Source organism: Mytilus edulis, chromosome 14 (assembly GCF_963676685.1).
Source record: "Mytilus edulis chromosome 14, xbMytEdul2.2, whole genome shotgun sequence".
NCBI lineage: Eukaryota > Metazoa > Mollusca > Bivalvia > Mytilida > Mytilidae > Mytilus > Mytilus edulis.
Genome location: NC_092357.1, coordinates 43,395,324 through 43,407,235, shown reverse-complemented (window position 1 = coordinate 43,407,235; position 11,912 = coordinate 43,395,324). Strand labels below are relative to the sequence as shown.

The 11,912-nt window shown below is 31.6% G+C and overlaps 1 long non-coding RNA gene across 2 annotated transcripts; it reads right to left on the bottom strand.

Moving 5' to 3' along the window:
- Positions 1-751: 751 nt before the first annotated feature.
- Positions 752-9,523, bottom strand: LOC139502452 (uncharacterized). Of its 2 annotated transcripts, none has more exons than XR_011658847.1 (3): positions 9,391-9,523; positions 1,945-2,675; positions 752-1,069 (listed from the first exon to the last, which is right to left on the bottom strand). It is a non-coding gene; the product is annotated as an uncharacterized lncRNA (long non-coding RNA). The 2 variants fall into 2 exon arrangements; XR_011658848.1 differs by lacking the exon at positions 9,391-9,523 and adding an exon at positions 4,999-5,093.
- Between the last annotated feature and the right edge of the window lie 2,389 nt (positions 9,524-11,912).

The following is an 11,912-nucleotide window of genomic DNA, read 5'->3' as shown; positions in this document are numbered from 1 at the left end:
AGTACACGGATGCCCCACTCGCATTATTATTTTCTATGTTCAGTGGACCGTGAAATTAGGGTCAAAACTTTAATTTGGAATTAAAATTAGAAAGATCATATCATAGGGAACATGTGTACTAAGTTTCAAGTTGATTAGACTTCTTCAAAAACTACCTTGACCAAAAACTTTAACCTGAAGCGAACGGACGCACAGACGAACGGACGAACGGACGCACAGACGGACGGACGCACAGACGGACGGACGCACAGACGGACGGAGGCACAGACCAGAAAACATAATGCCCCTCTTCTATCGTAGGTGGGGCATAAAAATCAAAGTGCTTGATAATACTGTAAAAAGGATAGATTGTCATTGGTTTTCAATGAGATATTTTTACTGTACGGTAACACAATAAACGTATTTAACCTTACCTTTTGGTATTTAGCTGTATTTTGCCTCCAAATGAGCTTGGCTCTATTTCGAATCATCTTTTTGATGTCAAACAACACTCACTTTTTAATTGTGTAGTTAAATTTTGAATAAATTAAATGAGTTTTAAAAAAAGTTTACCTGTGTGATTTAACGTAATGGCGAACAAATTTGCATGCATGTTTGTTTTTGTTTAGTTTGGTTCATGATTGTTAAATTCAATATTTAAAAACAAGATGAAATCACTTCCGGAATTGTTAATTTAGTATTAGATTGATATAAGAAGATGTGGTATGAGAGCCAATACACCTGACAATAAAAAAAACCACTATAAAAACTCTCTGTGTAATGTTTATTGTAATTGAGTTTGGGTGTATTTAAATAAGTGGAGTATAAGTGGCTGAACTCTTTTCATTCTTAGACGACGGCAGCACGATTCGCTGTGACAAACGACAAAGTAAAAAGATATACAAAATTAGAATAGTCATACTAGGAATCAAGTCTTCTGACGTAAAACTATAACATAAGTTCAATATCCAGGACAGTGGTCTGATAATCCATATTACCAAATGGAAAAATATTAAGATACATTTCTGTGTCATATCATCGGTATCATGTTGCTCATTTTCTTGTATCGTACCAAAATTTCTCTGCCAATCTGAAAAAGTTAATATAAATAAAGGCAACAGTCACTGTAGTGTACCGCTGTTCGAAATTCATAAATCGATTAAGAAAAAAATAAATCCGTGTTACAAACTAAAACTGAGGGAAACGCATCATATATAAGAGTAGAACTACGACACAACAGAAACACAACATTAAATGTAACACACACAGAAACTAACTATAATATAACAATGGCCATTTTCCTGACTTGGTACAGGACATTTTAAGAAAAAAATGGTGGGTTGAACCTGGTTTTGCGGAAGATTGTGTTTCTTTTTTTTAAAGTCACAAAGTGTGATTTGCTTAGATTTTTATATGTTTATTATTCAACAAATGCAAAAAAAAAAAAAAAAAAAAAAAAACAACAAAAAACAAGGCAATGTCTCATCTTCACTAATATTGTTGCTAAACATAAAGAATAAAGAATAATGGCCAAAATAATAATTGAAAAGAAAAAGGTAAAACGAATTCAGAAGTGAATGCATGAATATATATATGAATATAAATATGCACAAAAATATTTTATATTTTAACAACCCTTTTCCTCTTTGTGATTATCAGAAACTTTGATGCAGAGTTTCTTAGATGATTTCGAATAAGCAAAAAAAAAAACCCCATTAATTAGTCATTAACAAACTAATTTGCAAACTCAGCCAATAGAAAAATAACGCCAATAAGAATTTTTCAATAAAAACAAAGTAAAACTTGGATCTTGCCTAATATAAATAAATTAAAAAAAAAAAAAAAAAAAAAAATCGGCCGGATATTCAGTAATATTTACCGTGTATTCTCTTCTCTGAAAACCAAAATCAAGACCCGCTAAAATCACATGACTTTCTCATATTTTCATTATGTTCATATACTTACTTTGTTTAAATATTTCTAATGCATCTCTTATGTTGTTAAACAGGATTGCTGTGCTTGGCACATATATTAATGTATATTCCAAAATATAACACGAGACTGGACTGCTATATGCACACAAAAATGATGACATTGTGATGTTTATCTGATTGTGCAAGGATGTTTCGAATGACATGTCACAACTGCCGAATGTCAGCTCAAAATTGTAACCATAGTAACATAGATTAAAAATTGTTCTCATTCCAATAACGAGTAATATGGTCGTTGAAACATACGTTGCATAAATAAACTTCCGAGCAGTTGACCTCAAAATTGAACTTTCCGATATTGTAAGTCCAGTGAAGGTCAATCCGAAGCAGACGACTGGCAAAGAGTACATATCTTTGATAAATATATCCAAACTACACAAATTGGAAGTTTTCCACACCCAATTTAAAGTTAAGAATATCTGGTGGAGAAATCCAATAAACAAAGATATAAACAAAGTTTTTGATGTCGTTTGGTTGTCATATTTGGAAAATAATGATTTGATTGCTTTATCCAATAGTATTAATATCCCTCCGCCAAGTGTGATTACAACGCATATAACTTGAAATAATTCAAAGAACTTCGCTGCTAAATGGAATGTCATACTGTCTGACATATTTTTCACTCCTGTTATTTTCTATTTTTGATTCTTCTGTCTTCTCGGTTGATCACTTTATTTTCAATTTCGTCAAATAAATGTAAAATAGCTGGAAAGAAAAAAAAAAAGAAATATATAAATATTGATTGTTATGAAATAGTACACGTAACACCTTTATTGACATGAAGACGTGTACCGTCATTTCAATAAGCATTAGAAAAAAAAATAGCTTAAATGTCATCAAAATTTTCACTGCTCACGTTTGTCCCATTGTTATAGATTTATGTTATATTTTCCGCGTTGATGTAAAAAAAAATATGCCATTAATGTTTCCTTGGTATTACGGAAATTATCATACAGACACATTTATCAATATAGTAGGGCCTGATAAGGGGATAAAAAAAAAATTCAATAATAGTTTACCTTACCTTTTAATGACTGCACGGTTCACCTATTAAGCAAGCTAACCAAGGATATTACCTTTAGCTACACACTCAATGAAATCGGCTGTAAGCAAAATGGCAACTCTTAGACTGTCTGACGAGAGTGCAGCTTAACACAGTAATGCCGCTCAAAGTTACCATGAACCTTTGGGTAAACACATGTGTTATATCGCTTACAAAATTCAATTAATTTGCGATGTATTTTTGTAACCTTTATCGGAAATTGTCATTTACAAAAGTAAGCAAGGATATGAAACCAAATATAATGAAATTCAAAACAGTGTAGCTGTGGCCATTGATTGACACATTAAATTCATCCATTGACTGGGACAATTTACGTGAACGTTTGTCTGTAACGACCACTGTTCACGACTTACTTACGATAGACATTTGAACTGTGGGGTCACCAAAGGTTTCATAACTCCTTTAATTATAAAATAATTCGAAAAATTAATCAGGGATAACCTTTATGTTTTGATTTATATAATTGATATAAATCAAAACATCGTGTTATTTCTGATCAATTTTTCGAATTACTTTATTTAGGTGTTGAGAACATTTGGTGACCCCATAGTTTAAGTGTCTTTAAAAAGTACATAGTGAGCAGTTGTCGTTACATACAAACGTTCACCTAAATTGTCTTAGTCAATGGATAAATTTAATGTGTCAATCAATGGCCACAGCTACAATGTTTTGAATTTCATTAATATAAATCAAAACATCGTGTTATTTCTGATCAATTTTTCGAATTACTTTATTTATGTGTTGAGAACATTTGGTGACTCCATAGTTTAAGTGTCTTTAAAAAGTACATAGTGAGCAGTTGTCGTTACATACAAACGTTCACCTAAATTGTCCCAGTCAATGGATAAATTTAATGTGTCAATCAATGGCCACAGCTACACTGTTTTGAATTTCATTCTAATACAAAATGAAGTATTGAAATACCAAAGCTCAATATCGAAAAAAAGCAAAAGCTTTCAAAAATATTATTCAAATGGGTGAAAAAGATTACTTGCTTCAATTACAAATTACTCAATAATTCGATTGATTACAAACCAAGAACAAGAAATGAAGTAGCTTATATGAAATTAAAAAAAAAAATTGATGACAAAAACGTTTACAAATGCAAATGGTTACCAGGACACTAATTGAATTTTAATGATTTTATTTTTTTTATATTGTGCACATGCAGTGTCGTAATTGCCAATCAGTTTTATTTTCAATCGATTTTAACCATATCAATTTGATTGCTCTTAAATCCATTCAATAACTTTAAATGTAAGCTTTGTATTTGCATGGTTTTATGAGAATAAACTATCTATCTATCTATACCACTACTTGAACAATCAACGGATTGATAATGAACAATCGACCGAAAGCGCTGACTCACGATGGAATCATTCATCTAAACTCGGCCGATTCCGTAGCAGATTCATCCGAGATTTGCCGATTGAGGATAAATATGTTCTAATTAAAAGAAAGACTTCACGAAAAAGAAAAATGTTTTCAATTTTGTTTATTATTTTTGTTTAAATAAACAAGTGTGGACACAGATGAGTGTGGATAGTATGTTTATTATTTTTGTTTAAATAAATCAATAACCATAACATAGCTGGACAAATTATTTTGTTGTTCTTACAAGACAAACATTAATTTTTTGACACAAAGTTTTTAATTTCTCTCACCTCAACTGTCTGATGTTAAACAGTCCATTAGTTCGTATTATACTAGATGTGGAGTTCGGTTATTATTTTATAAAATTGAGAATGGAAATGGGGAATATGTCAAAGAGACAACAACACGACCAAGAGCAGACAACAGCCTAAGGCCACCAATGGGTTTTCAACATAGCGAGAAAATCCCACACGAAGGTGGTCCACAGCTGGCTCATAAATAAAATTGTGTGCTAGTTCAGTGAAAATGGACGTCACACTAAACTCCAAAACATATAAATGAACTAGAATTAAAAAATCATACAAGACTTACAAAAACCAGAGACTCCTGACTTGGGACAGGCGCAACCATGCGTTGGATTTAAACACGTTTGTGAGAGCTCAACCCTCTCCTCATACCTCTAGCCACTGTTGAATAAAGAAACATAGCAGTACGCACAGTAAAACTCAGTTTAAAAGAAGTACGAGTCCGATGTCAGAAAAGGTAACAAAATAAATAATTATATACCTTGTTCGGTAAGATCGTTTCTGTTGAAGTTGAATACAGAAAAGCGCTTTGAACACACGAATTTATAAATTCTGCTGTTGTCTGTTCTATGGTCGGGTTGTTGTCTCTTTGACACATTCTTCATTTTCATTCTCAATTTTATGTTGATTTTATTTTCTTGGCCATTACTATACAAGTACTTATTGGATGTTTTGTTCAATGTGTTCTCGTCTTGAATAAAATCAGAAATTAGTTTTATGGTCTTCATTCTTCAAAATCGCGTTCAAAAGTGTATAAGGGGAAACCACAATCAACAATATCGTTATGATATTAACTACAACTCATAAAAGCAAATACTATGTTTATTGTCAAACATAGTTCAGCATGCTACTAACATAATCAACTATGAACATAATTTCCATCATTCAAATATTTGAGCAAAATGCATGCAATACTGTAGTAGTAGTAGTAGTAGTAGTAGTAGTATATGAGTAGAATGCGAGGCGAAGTGCGATACTAAGTGCAGATTATAAGCAAAATGCGAGACGAAGTGTAGTGTATGAACATAATGCGATACGAAGTGTAGAGATTGAGCAGAATGCGATGCGAATTGTAGTGTAGGAGCAGAATTCGAAACGAACTTGTTGTGTATGACCAAAATGCGATACAAACTAGTTGAGTATGACCAGAATGCGATACGATCTAGTTGTGTATGACCAGAATGCGATACGAAATGTGTTGTAGGAGCATAATGCGATACAAACTAGTTGTGTATGACCAAAATGCGATACGAGATGTGTTGTAGGAGCATAATGCGATACAAACAAGTTGTGTATGACCAGAATGCGATACGAACTGTGGTGTAGAAGCATAATGCGATACGAACAAGTAGTGTATGAACATAATGCGATACGAACTATATATGACAGAATGTAGTGTATGAACATAACGCGATACGATTTTAGTATGAATATAATGCTGTACTTGATATTTAAAAATAAATTAACGTTCAAATTATAATTGATTACACAAATGTGGTTCACCAGTCGGAAATTCCCTTACATATCTTATATAAAATAAAACGTTTTAAAAATATTAAAAAACTTACATCAGTTCCTGGATTTTTTTTAAATGTTTATTGTTAAAGGTGTCAAAGCCGTATAACTAACATATACGTCCTCGAATATGAACACAGTTTCTCATGGTTATAAGTAAGTGTGTTTATGGCATGTAATGCATGACTGAGAAATCATTATTTAAAATACCAAAATTTAAGTTGAGTGTCATTTTCCCCTCTTAATATTTTTTTATTCATCCAGAAATAAATATTTGTTATCAAACCATGACTTCTCTTGCAGAAACCCATATTTTTCTTTAAACAGTAACTATACACCATAATTATAATTTACAGTCATGCAAAACACTGTAAACATCACTGCTGGATTTAATAGTAATGGTTGAAAAAACATATCTTTGTATGTTGATATTGAAAAGGAAGTATGTTTGTATTGAAACTCGAATACATGTTTAATTTTGATACGATTAACGACCGTTAAATTTTTTTTTACATGTCTATTAAACTTTTATATACGAGGGTCTGAATGGGGTTCTTCATTACTTTATTCTTTAACTTTTAAGATAATTTTTCTCTATTTTTTATTTTTTTAACTTTGATCCTTTTTCTCTATCTTTTATATCTAAGAAACTAGTATTCTCTTTTCCTTATCTTTTGCCAAGTTTTTTTCATCTTTTGCCCATGATTATCTATGTAGAAAAAATTCTAAACTAAGATAGATAGCTAGATAGTTTTATTAACCAATCATGGTGCCCAAAATTTGAGCTATACAATCAAATGAATTACAAAATAAAGCACAGAAAATGATTAGAATGATTAAAGTACATTTGAACAAAAAACCACATGAATACACATTTACACTAATTAACCTGATATAAACTAAGAGAGAACTTTATAGGAAATGTAATAAAACATATGCCAGATTTTATGTCCTGGCAAGAAAATTAAAAAAATAAATATCTTCTCTGCCCATCAACCTCAAAAGAAGTAGAAAGCTAAGGATCCTTTTTAAACAGGCATTATAACTGAGGACAGGGGACTCTTGATTTATTTATAAAATATATTTATATATCATATAGATAGATTTTTTTCCTTTTTTCCTTTTTATGTTTTCTTATGGTTTTGTTTGTTAACTGTATTTTGTGTATGTTTATATCATTTGTCACAAACTTATTGTTGACACTTTATATGACAATAAATATTTGAATTGAAAATTGAATATAATGTAAACCGCATAAACACCTTCATAATTATATTTCACTGAAATGGTGCAGAAATGCGCAACATTAAACGTATATGGAATCATAAAAAAAAATCTAAAACATGATTTGCGTTATATTTCACAAAAATTCATGAAAGAAAATGATTAAATCAAAGATATCAAAATAGAACGCATGAAATCTAAATATGAATAGCTTATAAAATGCTTATTTAAAAGTATAGGCCAGACTTATACTACAACAAAAATGTGACCCAAGTTCACAGACGTCCCATCAGCACTATCATTTTCTATTTTCAGTGGACCGTGAAAATGGGGTAAAACTGTAATTTGGCATTAAAATAAGAAAGAACATATCAAAGGGAACATGCATGTGTACTAAGTTTCAAGTTGATTGGGCTTCAACTTCATCAAAAACTACCTCGACCAAAAACTTTAACCTGACCTCGACCAAAAACTTTAACCCGAAGCGGGACAGACGGACGAACAGACGAACGATAGGACGAACGAACAACCGAAAAGACGGACGCACAGACCAGAAAACATAATGTAAATGAAATATAATATTAAAAATCGGATTAACTCATTCATGAGTATGTTGGAATATGCGTTCGAATAGATAAAGTAAACATGATTATGAGTATGAAAAAAAAAAGAAAAGCTCGGCAAGACTCACTTATTAAAAAGCCAATACTCTTAAATCTCAGTTGTAATATCGTCAATGATCGGCGTTTTGCATTTGCGCCGATCTGCATTTCATTTGCGCCGATTTTTTCTTTCATTTGCGCCGATTTTTCTTTTCATTTGCGCCGATTTTTTTACAGGTAAATTACAGGTGAAATGATATAAGAGGATGTGGTATGAGAGCCAATGAGACACCTCTCCATTCCAGTAATGTTATTTTCATTTATCATTTAGACCTCTTCCGTTAGCCAGTTGTACATGTGTTATGAATTGTCAATCATAACATGTATATAACTGTTGTCTCCTGCTTAAAATCAAGAAGTAAAAACCCTAAGATAAAAGAACTTTGTTTATACTAAAATGACGAATTAAAAATATATGTAGCAGCATTTAAATCCATAAAACGGAATACATTCAAATCATAAATCTGTTCTTGCCGAGTATGTATAAGCAACACATCTAATGTATTCCTTTCTTATGATTTCGTCTCTATTTCTTCTATATTTGGCAAAATTGTCGATAACGAAGGTCTCTTTTCTTTGTCTGGCATACGTACTTGTGGGGACATTTCTAGAGTTTGCATTTTCTCACAAGGAAGCTATTAAACCAAGAGTTCCAAATGGTGAAGTTGAAATAATCCCTTCTTTAATTTATGGACGCCATCACGAATTGGTTGACCGTTATGGAATGTGTACTTGTACGTTGTCTAAGAATGTATGACATTTGCCATCAGAAAGAGCGTCAGACAATGTCAAACGTGAAGCAGTCATCGATTTCATTTAGGGAAAGGAACCGTAACCCGAAACATTTGGATAGCCATTTACCAATTACAATGTCACTTGATTTGTCTGTATACTCTGTGCTCAGCCAATGTAAAAGTATGAACTTACCTGTAACTTACCTGTAAATTCAATTAAGAAAAAATATAAAATCGGCGCAAATGAAAAAATGAAATCGGCGCAAATGAAAGAATGAAAATTTTCAAAATCGGCGCAAATGTCATACGCCCGTCAATGATTATATATTGATTTTTAAATAAAAAATGAAAGGTTGTTATATAATTTAAATATTTAATTAGCCACCCATGTTTCTGTGATACAATAATAAATTTAAAAAAAACCCACTCACACTGAAAATTATCAGGTGCGGATCAAGGATTTCGAAATAAAGAAAGGGGAAAAGGGGGGGGGGGGGCGTTCCCCCCTCTAAACTAGCTTTACTCACATACAAAAATGCTTACCTGTTTAGGATGTTTAGTATTTCCTACTGATCAGATCTAGACTGAGACCGACATTTGCCTTCTAAATAACAGTCTAAAGGATTAGTAATAATATTCACATGTATACATTAAAATGAACAATGTATGTTTAATTTATTGCATAATCTCAGACAGTCCTTTTAAAAAATCAACGAATCTAGAGTACTAGTCCAATAATAAAGAAATTGAGCGTATTATAATACTAATAATTTAACAATTAGTTCAATAATTGGGACTATATTTATATGGTTACGCAATGTTGAACAAAGAAAGGAATTGATTTTTAAATTTAAATCGGTTTTGTTTACAATTAACGAATTGTACCTTGAATGTTTATTTCATAAAATTATAAGATTTATTTAATCTAAGAAACAGATCTATAAAACTACGTATAGGACCTGCATTGAATGATTAAAAGTAAGAGTTGTTGGATTATAAAATCTTTTATCACGATCAAACGAGAACAAATAAAAACAAACAAATCAATTGTTAGGTTCTTCAAAAAATGAGCACTTTATAAAAATAATGCACACTTCTATATTTCCATTTATATCAGAACCACTCAAACCCCATAAGTTGTAAGAGTTGGAAACTTAATTACTGGCTGAGTTAAGGCCAGTGGAGAACCTAAGGAAATATATTCTATAAACTATGTCAGTATGGAAGCACTGACCAGTGAGCTGATTATATCTCCACCCCATCGGAACTGGTCCAGTCAATCAACATAGCACTCCAGAATCCAAAGCACGTTTCTGGATTCACTTTCACACCGACCCCCCCCCCCCCCCAAAAAAAAAAAAAAAAAAAAAAAAATTAAAGAAAAGGATGTGTAAGTCCATCAAAACGGTTTAGAAGCTAAAAAGAGACACTAATAGTATAGATATATTCATCTATGGTTTACTTTGCATGAGGAATAAGAACGGTATTAGTTTCTAATTAATTTCGTAACTAATCAGGGGAAGATTTAAGAAAGGTATGCAATACTGGTGGATATGTAGATAAACATGAATAAGGCTAAAAAAAATATGTGTGTTTTCTATTTCCCTACCTACCCTTTATTCTAAGAGTAGAATTAGCCTACCTTAAAGTGTTTTTTTTGGGGGGGGGGGGGGGGGGGGGTATTTTTTCAATAAGCACGGTCGACACCATTTGCGAGTATGGTCTTGAGAAACGATGATAGTCCGTCGGAAGCGGACAATAAATGGCTGATCCGTATTAAGAGAGAGAGCCATATCTCTTGCACGTAAAAAACACCCTTTAAGGGGGCTCCTGGGTATAAATCAATTTTTTGTTCTAATATAGGATTTCACTAAGTTTTTTTTAAAATGAACTTTATCATATACTTAAAAGAAAAATGAAATAAAAAAATGGGGTCACCGTTCATTAAAGCTCACAATCTGCCTCCGGAAGAAGCATACATTTTTGTTAATGTCCTTTTTTTCTGTTGAACTAAAAGGAGAAATAGAGGTAATATCGAAATAAAAAAATAACTAATTACAGAAATCGCTTAAATTTTACCATTATTTAGTTTATGTACAGCTTATTTGAAAACAATAATAAAAAATATAGGTTACCGATGAGTTAAAAAAGATATTTCAAATTTAATGCCATAATATGGCATTTTTGCACCAAAGGGAGATAATTTGGAGCTTTTTCAATGATATAAACATTTCAAAAGTCATCTGGGGTCAAACCGAATCGATTTCTTGGGTTGATTTTTGTACCATATCATAAAGTAATAACTTATAGTCTGATGAATAAAATTTGTAATGAAAAAATAAAGGTTTAATTTTTTGCTGAAATTTTTGTACCCACGAGCCACCTTAAGTTATCTCTTGCACGTAAAAGACACCCTTTAGTTATCTCTTGCACGTAAAAGACAATCTTAGAGATTTAAAAAAAGAGTAAGCTTATGTCATACAAGGCAGCACTCGCATCCGCAAAGTGAAGAAGGATTAATATAAGTTGCAATAACTTGTTTCCCAATCCACTATAAATAAATATGTTTAAACTAAGCACTGTTGGAGTCAGAATTTCTCTCCCATCGACTCAACGTAAAAAAAAATATTGTTAAATAGGAAAAACTACCTACCTACCTACCTACCTACCTACCTACCCACCCTATTTTTTCAATGATGTAATAGAAAACGCACATATCATATTATTTGGCCTTGTATACATAGTAAACATAAAAGTTTGAATATACTAATTGAAAAAAAAAATCTAACACAATGCTACAATATGAAAAGAAAAACAGATTTAATTCCAAATGACCAATAATTTGTTTTTAAATTATATAAATGAGGTTATAAAATTTAACATAGGACATTTATGATAAACTGGAGGGCGTCTTTATATCTGTTTCAAAAGGTACATGTTATTATGAAGTGACCCATTACATAGTCAATAACAAACTAGACTAGAATCTTTTTATAATAAAAGTACTTACAAATAAGAATAAAAGTCACTGCACATTATCAACACAGACTTTCAGATGAAAACGG